We start from the raw sequence: 13,176 nt of genomic DNA, 5'->3' as shown, positions 1-13,176 counted from the left end.
CGTTTTTGTTTATTTTTAACTCTGACAGATGAATCTTGTCTTTTCTTTCACATTCTTCTGAACTCAGACATGTTTTCAGAAGGGGCTTAAATGTAGGCAGCAAAGCAAACACTCCTCTCCGTGCTCATTTTCCCCATTTGCTCACCCATCTCCTCCCCCAAAAACCAAAGTAAAAAATTAACTGTCCTATGTCTGTGTGGTACTGTTAGGTGCAGGTCTTTACAAGTGAATCAGCAGACTACTAATGATTTGTGTGGGTCACTGTTTTCTGCTTGTGACCAGCAAACAGCAGAGCACAGAGAGATTAAGACTGTGTAAACAGACAATACATTATTAAGAATGACTACAAGCCAACATTCTCACTTACAGTAACACCTACAGCCTTAGGATGCCTGTCTACTGCATTATGGCAAGGCTGCAACATGAAAATAGAGCAAATTGCCTAAATCCAAGTGACCACAAGTTTTTACCCTTCTATGCAGGCTAAATTTTTGTTAATGACTGTGGACCACCATAGAGGTTTTGCCCATGCTTAAACACGCATGGCAGGAATGTTGCACTTCTAGTGGAATATTTGTTCATTGAGGTGGGAGGGTAGAAATGTGGGGTTACCTGATATTGTAGCCAGAGCTGAGAAGATGTTACTTTGGCTGGCAGAGCACTATAGTGTGGGCAGGGGCATATTTCTACCATGCTGGAGAGATTCTGCCTGGTTGGCAAGTTGACTGAGAAATATTTCTTCCAAGCACAGGAACTACACTTGGTCAGCAGATTTTTCTTTGTGCAGCATTACTTTTTTTTCCAACCATTGTTCTATTTGGAAAAAAAAAATGTTCCTGTTCATGCCTTACAAAAAGCTCACTTAAAATAGCAGTCACTGGAGTTGATAATCTGTAAGAGAATAAAACTTCCAAAATAAGAAAGCCACAGGCAATAAGGAGCGGTGCCAAGGAAAGCTTACTGCACCCCATTATGCCTGGTCCAAATGAAAATCTAATTTAAGGTGGCACCGAGATAACAAAGTGTGTTTCATTTCTTTAATCTGCACAAGTATTCCATTCCATTAAACATGTAATTTCTGCTCATCAGACACTGGATGAAATTAGTTCCCAAAAGGAAAGCTCTTTATTTATTTATTTATTTCATTGAAAGTAATTAGTCCTTGAGAAGAGGTATGTGCAAGTATGAATGTAGGCATTTTTATACCTGTAGGGAACAAAAAGGACAAAGAGAGAGAGACAGAGACAGAGAGATTGAAGGAAATGAGGAGGTAAGATTACGGTAAGAAGGCTGTTTTCATTTAATGACTCAGTTTTGATCCATTGATTCACCACGTTTTAAAAATTATAGTCAAGACAAAATCTCCTGATGATTGCTTTAACCTTTTTCCCCAGACAAGTGACTCTGCACCTCCAGACTGCTTTTATTGACTGGCATAATAATCTCTCACAGGTGACGCTAACAGTCTTCATCTGACGCTTTACAATCTGTGTTTCCATCAAGACACATTGATAGAAGTGTTGAATTCTGGAGGCAAATAGATATATATATTTATTTCAAATACATATATTTCAAGCCCTGATAAGATAACCCAACGGCTGCCTTCGCACTTTCAAAGCTTATTAAACTGACTCACCATGGGGATGACCGAACTCACACCCATTTACAAGTATCCAGAGGCTATTCAGGCAGGGTGAACATGGTAGGTGGTTGCAAACCCACTTTCTTCTTTGTACTCAGCCCACAAGCCTTGACTTTGATTGGAACAATTGTGTTGGACTCTGTATGAGAGTTCATTCATGAGTTATTCTGCCATGTTGATAGGAAAGAAAAAAAGCTTAAAACAAGCAAACTGGATATTTGACCAAAGATATCTATCAAAAAATTAAGTGAATGCTAAAAACATAAATTTAAGGAAGGGCACATTAGAATTCTGGAAATACTAGTGAAACCCCAAAAGGAAGGTGTCGAGGTTTTGGGTTCTGTGTGTATGTGTTTGTGTTTTGTCTGGACTTTTGTTTTCAGTTTGCAGATGGTGCTGGAGTTTCTCAAGTGTGCTGGGTGACAGGTGCAACTGATCTGCTGATTGCATTGGAGGAGTATTTTAGCAGGAGGCTGCCTGCACTTCTTTGCCAGAGTGTTTGCCTTACGTGGTAACAAACTCAGCCACCTCTAAGCGATGCTTTGTTCTTTGCTTCTAGGCTGATATTGTTTATGTTCCTTTGCAGGCAGAAACCAGAACCTACTGATCATTCTTTGTTGAACTTTGGCTTCAGTTCTGGAAGTTTCTGGACAATCAGGATTACCTACGTTTGGTGGATCTCATTTGGATTTCGTTCCAAGTACAAAGCTGGCAGCTTCCTGTTATCCTCCGTCTCCTGAACCAAGCAAGAAGCGTACCCTGTCCACCCTCCAACGCAAGTACCTGAGCATTGAATTAACCCCTGAACTCACCAGAACTTGCTCTACAGCTCAAGTAGAACCATCTGGATTTCTCCACCTTGCACACCTGGGTCCCTCTACCCCTGGCGACCTGACTACGCTCTCTTAGTAAGCCGTTCAACTGTTTATCATAGTTACTTTTCATTAATTCTGCAACATTATAGTTCTTGTTTTCACCAGTTCTCTCCCCTCTTTCCATGCAGTTGGTGATTCTACCGTTCACATTCCAGTATCACTTTGTAAATAAAACACCTTTCGCTAATTCAGTTGTGCTTCTGAGTGTTCTTCTGTATGTGGGTCAGATCTATCTTGAACAAAATGACAGAAGGCCTTGAAGACTGGAGGTGTTTCAAGCATGGAAATATGTCACAGCTGTGAACAACCCATTTCATTCCAGACAAATAATTGGTGTAAAATGTTGCTATTTGCAATTTTCTAAAACACCCTGGATAATCCACACAGGCTGTCACTGTTTTTCATAGTAAAACTGTTTAATTTGTAGAAGCACGGATATGTATTTGCAATCTGTTGTAACTTGCTTTGGCATGTGCAATGCCACCAAAACGTGTTTACACACCTTCACATTTTCCATATTCTGTAAAATTCCAAGAACAAAATGGAGAATAGTTTTTTAAAAAACACACACCATAGCCCTTAATGGCATATTTTTGTACTTTTTTTTTTTTTTTTTCTTTTTTTTTATAAAAGAATGTAAACATTTGAACATAATTGGTAGAAAACTATTTAAACCCTTTGCTGGGACTGCTCAGGATTTCCACTGATTATCCAGTGGAGCTTCATTTTAAAGTTTTTAAAAAGTAAAACTTAAAATATTAAAGTTGCATGTTCTTCTGTATGTGGGAGAGTGCACAATACAAAAAGAAGGTAGAGAGTGCCAAGACTTTCACAAGTTTGTACAATTATTAAATGTATGTTATGATTTCAAATTTTTTTTTTTCCAGAAGATTAGGGCTTCTGGTTTTTGTGACATTGGTTTTGTGTGTTCCATTAGTGGTATTAAGCATCAGACCAAATAGTTTCAGAGTGTGATGGTTTGAATAACGGGCAAAGTATTTACAAAATGTCAACTGTCCTCACTGTTTGACCTTTTAGAGGCTACAAATTCCTGTTGTCTTATTTAATTACATATGAGTGGACAGTGTCAGATGGCCTTTGTCCCCAAGAACCAGTTTGCTACTGCTATATTGTATGCGATGGAGGCAGCAGCACAATTGGCACATAATACCTAGAAGTGCAGTTGGAGGAGGCAGAGCTGAAAGTTTGTTCATACTTTCTTTATGTAGGACCAAAAAAGACAGGATTAGAAATAAGTGTATCAAAAAGAAAGGTCAGGGTGAGACAGCACAGGTAGAGAGGTAAAGGTGAGATGGTTTGGACATGCAGAGGAGCAAAAGTGGGAATGAAATTGGCTTGCTTTGTTGAAGAAAGGGTAAGAATATAAATACCTTGTGGATTCTAGAAATGCAAATGACAAAACAATGCTCTGCTACTGACTGGTCTGAAAGGTCAGAGACAGCAAGTTCTAAGCTTGATTAATACTTTTCGCAGCAAGACTGGTGAAATTCGAAAAGCTGGCCTATTGCCAAAGAGGAAAACTTGCTTAGAATTGTCTAAATTAAAAAAGCTTGGCCCTGATCAACCCTCAGTGCTGAAAATAGTTTGTTCCACAAATGTCAGTCTCTAAACATTGAAGAAATATTATGGCAACATAGAAAAGACTCCAGCTTGAAAATATTTCCACAAATATTCTCTTCATTACAAGAAGCATATAGTTTCTAACATTTTGGGCTGCTTTCTGACAAAGTTGCTGTTTCTTGATTTACTAGGTGACAAATTTCTAACTGAAGAACAAGAACCAGGGCTAGTAACTTTATTGTGAATCTGCTAGTAAATAACAGCAGATAAATAACCATATTATTGTATTTTACTGTTGTTGGTGCACAGAATCAGAGTTATGAACACATTCTACACTGGTGACACACTTTTACCAAAAGCATCCTTTCACCTGCCAGCAATGAGCTTTGCCAGAAGGCTGTAACACATAAGAGGTTATCGCTGTGTCCCTCAGCTTTGGTACTCACTGAAGAACAAGGACATCTACTTGTAAATATGGTCAAATGTTTCTGTCTGAATGCTCAGGCCGCTATAGGCACTGCCAGCAGGAATCATGTCATTTTAAATGAAAGTCATTGCCCACAGAAATATTTCCACTTAGTGCTGCAAGACAAAATGGTGTTAACTCAACACAGTTGTTCTTGAATTTTTACTGCACATGATCAACTGCATGTCTGGAATTTTGAAAAAACAAAACATAATGAATGAGGACAAATCGTCAAGTAATGACCAGATAATCAATTAATTCAAAATCAACAGCGCCTCTGAAGTGTGCTCTCGATTATGTGAGGGGGGGTTGCTGATGCGATGCAAAACAAGCAATGTGGTCTGACACTGTGGCTCTGATTGCTGATCCACATTTAGGGGGAAAAAAAGAGTGTAGGGTAGCAGCTGCAGAGTGCGATGTGCTCAAATAACGTACCCCGTCAGCACAGGCCATCCTGCCAGTTTGATTAAACTATGTACGTCAACTAGGCTGCACCCCAGAGGTCCCGACTAACGCAAGGGCATGCCTTGGCAGAGTGGGTCAGCAGAGCACACTGCTGCCTCTTACCATCACTTTTCACCGCAGGTCAGTGACAGGAAAAAAATATATAGTCACAGGTAGGGAGAAGTGGTGAGATTTCAAGTGCAATTCGGTGCCATCAGTAGCTGTGAGAAACCCCAGCTGGTCTGTGAATGGCTTCAGCTTAAAGGCCCGCCACTGAATCCGTGCACAGTTGTCTCGCTGGGAAATGTTTTATCTCCCATGCCACACCTGCAGTACATGACACCTTTAAAATTTATCTTCTTCTTACCATCTCTTCCTCTTAAAGAGAGCTCCCATGTGGGGATGCTCAATGCCCTGAACAGGCTGTAAAGCATGACCCAAATATGGCATTTCCATTGTCACACGTAGCAACCAGCAACAGCAGTGAAGCATGACATCTCTCATACTAGCACGCAGTACTTTTTGTCCGCCTTCCCCACCATTTATTGTGTTTAAGACAAGGATGTTTGGAAAATGTAAAAAAAAAAAAAAAACATTTAGCAACAGTCTTTATGGAGAAATGTGAAAGAATACATGAATACATACAAGTTAGAGAAGTATTCATACCCCTCTAACATTTTCACATTTCATCATTAACTTCAAAGTATTTCACTAAGATTTTGTGTGGGAGACGAATGGTGACGTGCAAGGAAAATAATCCATGTTTTATATATATATATATATATACAGTACAGACCAAAAGGTTGAACACACCTTCTCATTCAAAAAGTTTTCTTTATTTTCATGACTATGAATATTGTAGCTTCACACTGAAGGAATCAAAACGATGAATTAACACATGTGGATATATATACTGGACAAAAAAGTGTGAAACACCTGAAATATGTCTTATATTCTAGGTTCTTCAAAGTAGCCACATTTTGCTTTGATTACTGCTCCGCATACTCTTGGCATTCAGTTGATGAGCTTCAAGAGGTAGTCACCTGAAATGGTTTTCCAACAGTCTTGAAGGAGTTCCCAGAGATGCTTAGCACTTGTTGGCCCTTTTGCCTTCACTCTGCGGTCCAGGTCACCCCAAACCATCTCAATTGGGTTCAGGTCCGGTGACTGTGGAGGCCAGGTCATCTGGCGCAGCACCCCATCACTCTCCTTCTTGGTCAAATAGCCCTTACACAGCCTGGAGGTGTGTTTGGGGTCATTGTCATGTTGAAAAATAAATGATGGTCCAACTAAACGCAAACCGGATGGAATACCATGCCGCTGCAAGATGCTGTGGTAGCCATGCTGGTTCAGTATGCCTTCAATTTTGAATAAATCCCCAACAGTCTCACCAGCAAAGCACCCCCACACCATCACACCTCCTCCTCCATGCTTCACGGTGGGAAACAGGCATGTAGAGTCCATCCGTTCACCTCTTCTGCGCCGCACAAAGACACGGTGGTTGGAACCAAAGATCTCAAACTTCTTGCCCAAACAAGTCTCTTCTGCTTGTTGCCTGCCCTCAGCAGTGGTTTCCTAGTAGCTATTTTACCATGAAGGCCTGATTCACACAGTCACCTCTTCTGCGCCGCACAGAGACACGGTGGTTGGAACCAAATATCTCAAACTTGGACTCATCAGACCAAAACACAAATTTCCACTGGTCTAATGTCCATTCCTTGTGTTCTTTAGCCCAAGCAAGTCTCTTCTGCTTGTTGCCTGTCCTCAGCAGTGGTTTCCCAGCAGCTATTTTACCATGAAGGCCTGATTCACACAGTCTCCTCTTAACAGTTGTTCTAGAGATGTGTCTGCTGCTAGAACTCTGTGTGACATTGACCTGTTCTCTAATCTGAGCTGCTGTTAACCTGTGATTTCTGAGGCTGGTGACTCGGATTAACTTATCGTCCGCAGCAGAAGTGACTCTTAGTCTTCCTTTCCTGGGGCGGTCCACGTGTGAGCCAGTTTCTTTGTAGCGCTTGATGGTTTTTGCGACTGCACTTGGGGACACTTTCAAAGTTTTCCCAATTGTTTGGACTGACTGACCTTCATTTCTTAAAGTAATGATGGCCACTCGTTTTGCTTTACTTAGCTGCTTTTTTCTTGCCATAATACAAATTCTAACAGTCTATCCAGTAGGACTATCAGCTATGTACTGTATCCACCTCCTGCACAACACAACTGATGGTCCCAACCCCATTTATAAGGCCTGAAATCCCACTTATTAAACCTGACAGGGCACACCTGTGAAGTGAAAACCATTTCAGGTGACTACCTCTTGAAGCTCATCAACAGAATACAAAGAGTGTGCGGAGCAGTAATCAAAGCAAAAGGTGGCTACTTTGAAGAACCTAGAATATAAGACGTATTTTCAGTTGTTTCACACGTTTTTGTTCAGTATATAATTCCACATGTGTTAATTCATAGTTTTGATGCCTTCAGTGTGAAGCTACAATATTCATAGTCACGGAAATAAAGACAACTCTTTGAATAAGAAGGTGTAACCAAACTTTTGGTGTTTACTGTATATATATATATATATATATATATATAAAAAAGTCTGAAATGTGTGGTTTGTACTTGAATTCTGCCCCTTTTACTCTGATACCCCTAAATAAAATTCAGTAGAAGTCTCTCCAACCATGTGATGTCATGGTTGTTCGAATATATTCTTCTGCACAGGTTCCTTAAAGGGAAGACAGCAAGGATTAGTCTCAGAACTCGGGAAAGGAAGAGACACAAAAGAATGTAGGCCTGATAACCATGCATGATAGCAAAACAATCGGCCTCTGCTTCAGGGGATCTGCTCCTCTTTACTGTCCCCCTGATTGGTCTTGACAATCTGCAGCTGAGGGAGCACACTTGACAGTATAGGCTAAGTTATAGTCAAGCTTCCAGGTGGTGCGCAAGACTCCAATGACGGCGCATGAGCCTGAACAAGCGCTGTAGGCATTTATAGTTGACACAGACGTTGCTTCAGTATTCTCCGAAAACACAGGGGGCAGTATGGTTGGTAACCAGTGTAAATGTAGTAAAAGAGAGAAGAAGCACTTCACGTAACACTCGAAATGGCTGTGTGCCCGAAAACATTTCTTATCAAAGTGATTCTAAAGCTGTACCTAGATATAATTTCAGCCTCGATAAAAAAGCTATAAAAAATGTGTTAATGCATACAATCTAAGTTTGTAACTCACTTTACTCTTGCCTTTTTTCTTTGTTATTTTTCTTTTTTTGTTACTCTCTTCCTTTTGTTAATGAGGAAGTTAATTATTTGTGTGTGAAATACTTCCACCTTCAACTTTGTTCATTCTGAATGGAGCAAGGCATGTCCGGTCCACGCCAGGTTGCAAAAATTTGGAGGTGTGGATGAGAATCGGCTCATTTATCAGCATTAAGTTAATTACGTCACTCTTGGCGTGCACACCATCGTACCCTGTTCAGTACAAACCTAGCCTAACACCCCAGCAAGCATAGAACTTAGAAGAGATATTAACTTGCACACACCTCTGTGGATATAAGGTGTGAGGTTTAATCTCAATATAAATACAACTGTTCTGCGAAGGCCTCAGAAGTTTGTTAGAGAACATTAGTGAAGACTGAGGATCACATCAGACAGGTCAGAAATAAGGCTGTGGAGATTTTCAAAGCAGGATTGGGTTATAGAATAAAACGTCAAACTTATTAAGGCATGGCTGTTCACCTAAAATTATAGGACAGGCAAGGAGACTACCAGATTAGCAGCCAAAAGGCCCATGGTAACTCAGAGAAGCTGATTTTTCTCTGTTACAGCTCTGTTAGGAAAATATGTTGGCAGAATATTTGGTCATGCCCTCAAATTTGGCCTTTATGGAAGAGTGGCAAGAACACAGTCACTGATGAGAAAGAACCAAAAGAAGTCCTATTTAAAGCACAAGCAATGTAGCAGATGTAGCCATGTTCATAGCAATCATGTGGATGAAGGAACTCTGGTCAGATGATACCAAATTTAGGACATGGTTGCAGTAGCATTATGCTGTGGGGATGCTTTGAGTCAACAGGGATGGGGAAGCTGATCACAGTGGATGAGAAGATGGATAGAACTAAACAAAAGGCAATCTCTGAAAAAAAACCTTGTAGAGGTTGCAAAAGACTTGAGACTGGTTTGGTCAAATTGGGCGGCAAGCCTACATATCCAGCTGAAGCTCGAATGAAATGGTTTACAGGTCCTTCTCAAAATATTAGCATATTGTGATAAAGTTAATTATTTTCCATAATGTCATGATGAAAATTTAACATTCATATATTTTAGATTCATTGCACACTAACTGAAATATTTCAGGTCTTTTATTGTCTTAATACGGATGATTGTGGCATACAGCTCATGAAAACCCAAAATTCCTATCTCACAAAATTAGCATATTTCATCCGACCAATAAAAGAAAAGTGTTTTTAATACAAAAAACGTCAACCTTCAAATAATCATGTACAGTTATGCACTCAATATTTGGTCAGGAATCCTTTTGCAGAAATGACTGCTTCAATGCGGCGTGGCATGGAGGCAATCAGCCTGTGGCACTGCTGAGGTCTTATGGAGGCCCAGGATGCTTCGATAGCGGCCTTTAGCTCATCCAGAGCGTTGGGTCTTGAGTCTCTCAACGTTGTCTTCACAATATCCCACAGATTCTCTATGGGGTTCAGGTCAGGAGAGTTGGCAGGCCAATTGAGCACAGTGATACCATGGTCAGTAAACCCTTTACCAGTGGTTTTGGCACTGTGAGCAGGTGCCAGGTCGTGCTGAAAAATGAAATCTTCATCTTCATAAAGCTTTTCAGCAGATGGAAGCATGAAGTGCTCCAAAATCTCCTGATAGCTAGCTGCATTGACCCTGCCCTTGATAAAACACAGTGGACCAACACCAGCAGCTGACACGGCACCCCAGACCATCACTGACTGTGGGTACTTGACACTGGACCTCTGGCATTTTGGCATTTCCTTCTCCCCAGTCTTCCTCCAGACTCTGGCACCTTGAATGCAGAATTTGCTTTCATCCGAAAAAAGTACTTTGGACCACTGAGCAACAGTCCAGTGCAGCTTCTCTGTAGCCCAGGTCAGGCGCTTCTGCCGCTGTTTCTGGTTCAAAAGTGGCTTGACCTGGGGAATGCATGCACGGTGGCTCTGGATGTTTCTACTCCAGACTCAGTCCACTGCTTCCGCAGGTCCTCCAAGGTCTGGAATCGGCCCTTCTCCACAATCTTCCTCAGGGTCCGGTCACCTCTTCTTGTTGTGCAGCGTTTTCTGCCACACTTTTTCCTTCCCACAGACTTCCCACTGAGGTGCCTTGATACAGCACTCTGGGAACAGCCTATTCGTTCAGAAATTTCTTTCTGTGTCTTACCCTCTTGCTTGAGGGCGTCAATAGTGGCCTTCTGGACAGCAGTCAGGTCGGCAGTCTTACCCATGATTGGGGTTTTGAGTGATGAACCAGGCTGGGAGTTTTAAAAGCCTCAGGAATCTTTTGCAGGTGTTTAGAGTTAACTTGTTGATTCAGATGATTATGTTCATAGCTCATTTAGAGACCCTTTTAATGATATGCTAATTTTGTGAGATAGGAATTTTGGGTTTTCATGAGCTGTATGCCAAAATCATCCGTATTAAGACAATAAAAGACCTGAAATATTTCAGTTAGTGTGCAATGAATCTAAAATATATGAATGTAAAATTTTCATCATGACATTATGGAAAATAATGAACTTTATCACAATATGCTAATATTTTGAGAAGGACCTGTAGATTGAGGATGGCCCAGTCAAAGTGTGAACCTAAATTCAATTAACAATCTGTGGAAGTACATTTAAACTGCTGTTCACAGATGCTCTTCATTAGGTCTGAGAGAGCTTGGCCTGTTTTGCAAAGAAGAACGAGTAAAAATGAGGAAAGCTGGTAGAGACATACACCTAAAGTCTGTGTGTCTGTCTATCTGTCTGTTTGACAGAGAGGCAAGCTAGATATCTCTGCTGTTACCCTTTTTAGGTGAATAATTATATTAATTTCAGTAATAGAAAAATCTCGAAAGAAAAATAATGTTATTTTACATCATTGGGAATGATTTAAGGACTTTAAGTCTCCGAGGTAAAAAATTAGCAGCTCAAGTGCAGTAACAGCTTAAAACACAAAAACAGTTTCAGTGTTTTTCCTTTTTTATCATTTCCAAATATGTATGCACACAGTTACATGAACAAAATGAGAAATGAGAAAAACATTACAAAATTTCTATTTTCATTTGGATCTGAGGAAGTAATATTTGCAACTTCAAGTGCTTATACAAAATTGACCTTGCCAAATTAAGTAATTTGCTGAATGCCCTTGAACATAATTACACTAAAAGCATCTTTTTAAATGTCCTTGAAACTAATCCTATAACTAAGGAAGAGCAAAGGTGAGCAAAAATACCATGATTTAAATCCAACTGGGATGATCAAGATGAGAAATGGATGAGAATCGGCTCATTTATCAGCATTAAGTCAAATAAAAGAAAGATGAAGAATAGAGGAAGATTGGGGTGAGTGGGCGAGATTGTATAGATTGACTACACATCAGCAAAACTACAGTATTTTAAAAGGTCACCAGTCTATAATTCATCATTCACCAATCCACCTGCCATTCTTCCACTTGTAAAGCAGCTGAGATCCTTCATCAGCTGTCATAGATTTTCTTTTCTCCCTCCCCTTTGGGCTGATGGTATTTTGGTCTTAGCTCCAGCTGGTGAGCTTGACATCATTGAGGCACGGTTTGTTCTCCTACTCAATAGGACAATCACCTTGAAAATCAGCAGTGCAAGTGTACAGAAATAAATCACTGCGTTCAAGCCTGGGGACACACACAGGAGGGCTCCTGTCAGTTTCAAGTGTGGATCTAGGTGCTTTACGAAGTTATAAATTGTAATGCCAAACAACGAAAGGGCAACAAATTTACAATAACAATAAAAATAAATATTTAATTTGTTCACAAAAGTAAAGCAAATCTAGTTTTTTACATCATAACAGAAAAGAGGATTCAGTTCAGTTAGAAAAAAACAAGGAACTTTTTTGTTAACAAAGCTCAAGCAGGCAAGCCAAACAGGCTACACCAGCCAAAGCTGGGAAAACAAGCATCTTGCGCTGCAAGATGCTGTTGATATCCAAGTTACAACTGGATATCAACTTAAGATCTGACTGAGAACAAAAAACTCAAGTATTTATGCACTGGGAGGGGCAATTGAATGAGAGAATGAGAAACAGACAACATGTGGTAAAGTTGCAGTTTGGATTTAGATTGAGGTAACTGAGGATATCTAGTGGTAAATGACAAAATCTCAAGTTTCTAGTGGTATAGTGACAATTTGCAAGTGCTTAAAGATGGAAATTAATGCTGAAAGAATAAAGAACTTGCTAAGTTAAACAAAACCTGATTAAAAATGAAACAAGAATCAAATTTGGAAAGAATTAAAATGTAACTGAAATAAAATCAGCAAAAACACAACTTAGAAGCGGAGAACAGTTATTAACTGCAAAACAGGAACAAAACCAAAACAATAGGTTCTGCATAAACGGATCAGAACTCACCTAAATGAGTTAGGAGATGTACAGTACAGGCCAAAGGTTTGGACACACTTTCTCATTCAAAGAGTTTTCTTTATTTTCATGACTATGAATATTGTAGCTTCACACTGAAGGCATCAAAACTATGAATTAACACATGTTGAAAAATAAATGATGGTCCAACTAAACGCAAACCGGATGGAATAGGATGGCGCTGCAAGATGCTGTGGTAGCCATGCTGGTTCAGTATGCCTTCAGTTTTGAATAAATCCCCAACAGTCTCACCAGCAAAGCAACCCCACACCATCACACCTCCTCCTCCATGCTTCACGGTGGGAAACAGGCATGTAGAGTCCATCCGTTCACCTCTTCTGCGCCGCACAAAGACACGGTGGTTGGAACCAAAGATCTCAAACTTCTTGCCCAAACAAGTCTCTTCTGCTTGTTGCCTGCCCTCAGCAGTGGTTTCCTAGTAGCTATTTTACCATGAAGGCCTGATTCACACAGTCTCCTCTTAACAATTGTTCTAGAGATGTGTCTGCTGCTAGAACTCTGTGTGGCATTGACCTGTTCTCT

At 40.3% G+C, this 13,176-nt stretch overlaps 1 long non-coding RNA gene across 1 annotated transcript; it reads left to right on the top strand.

The window, feature by feature from the left end:
- The first annotated feature begins 2,035 nt into the window (after positions 1–2,035).
- Positions 2,036–2,704, top strand: LOC124870661. Its single transcript, XR_007038853.1, has 2 exons — positions 2,036–2,550; positions 2,646–2,704. It is a non-coding gene; the product is annotated as an uncharacterized LOC124870661 (long non-coding RNA).
- Positions 2,705–13,176: the final 10,472 nt, after the last annotated feature.

The sequence above is a fragment of the Girardinichthys multiradiatus genome, chromosome 6 (assembly GCF_021462225.1).
Source record: "Girardinichthys multiradiatus isolate DD_20200921_A chromosome 6, DD_fGirMul_XY1, whole genome shotgun sequence".
Taxonomy (NCBI): Eukaryota; Metazoa; Chordata; class Actinopteri; order Cyprinodontiformes; family Goodeidae; genus Girardinichthys; species Girardinichthys multiradiatus.
Note: the sequence above shows the minus strand (reverse complement) of the source record. Positions and strands in the feature narration are given on the sequence as shown.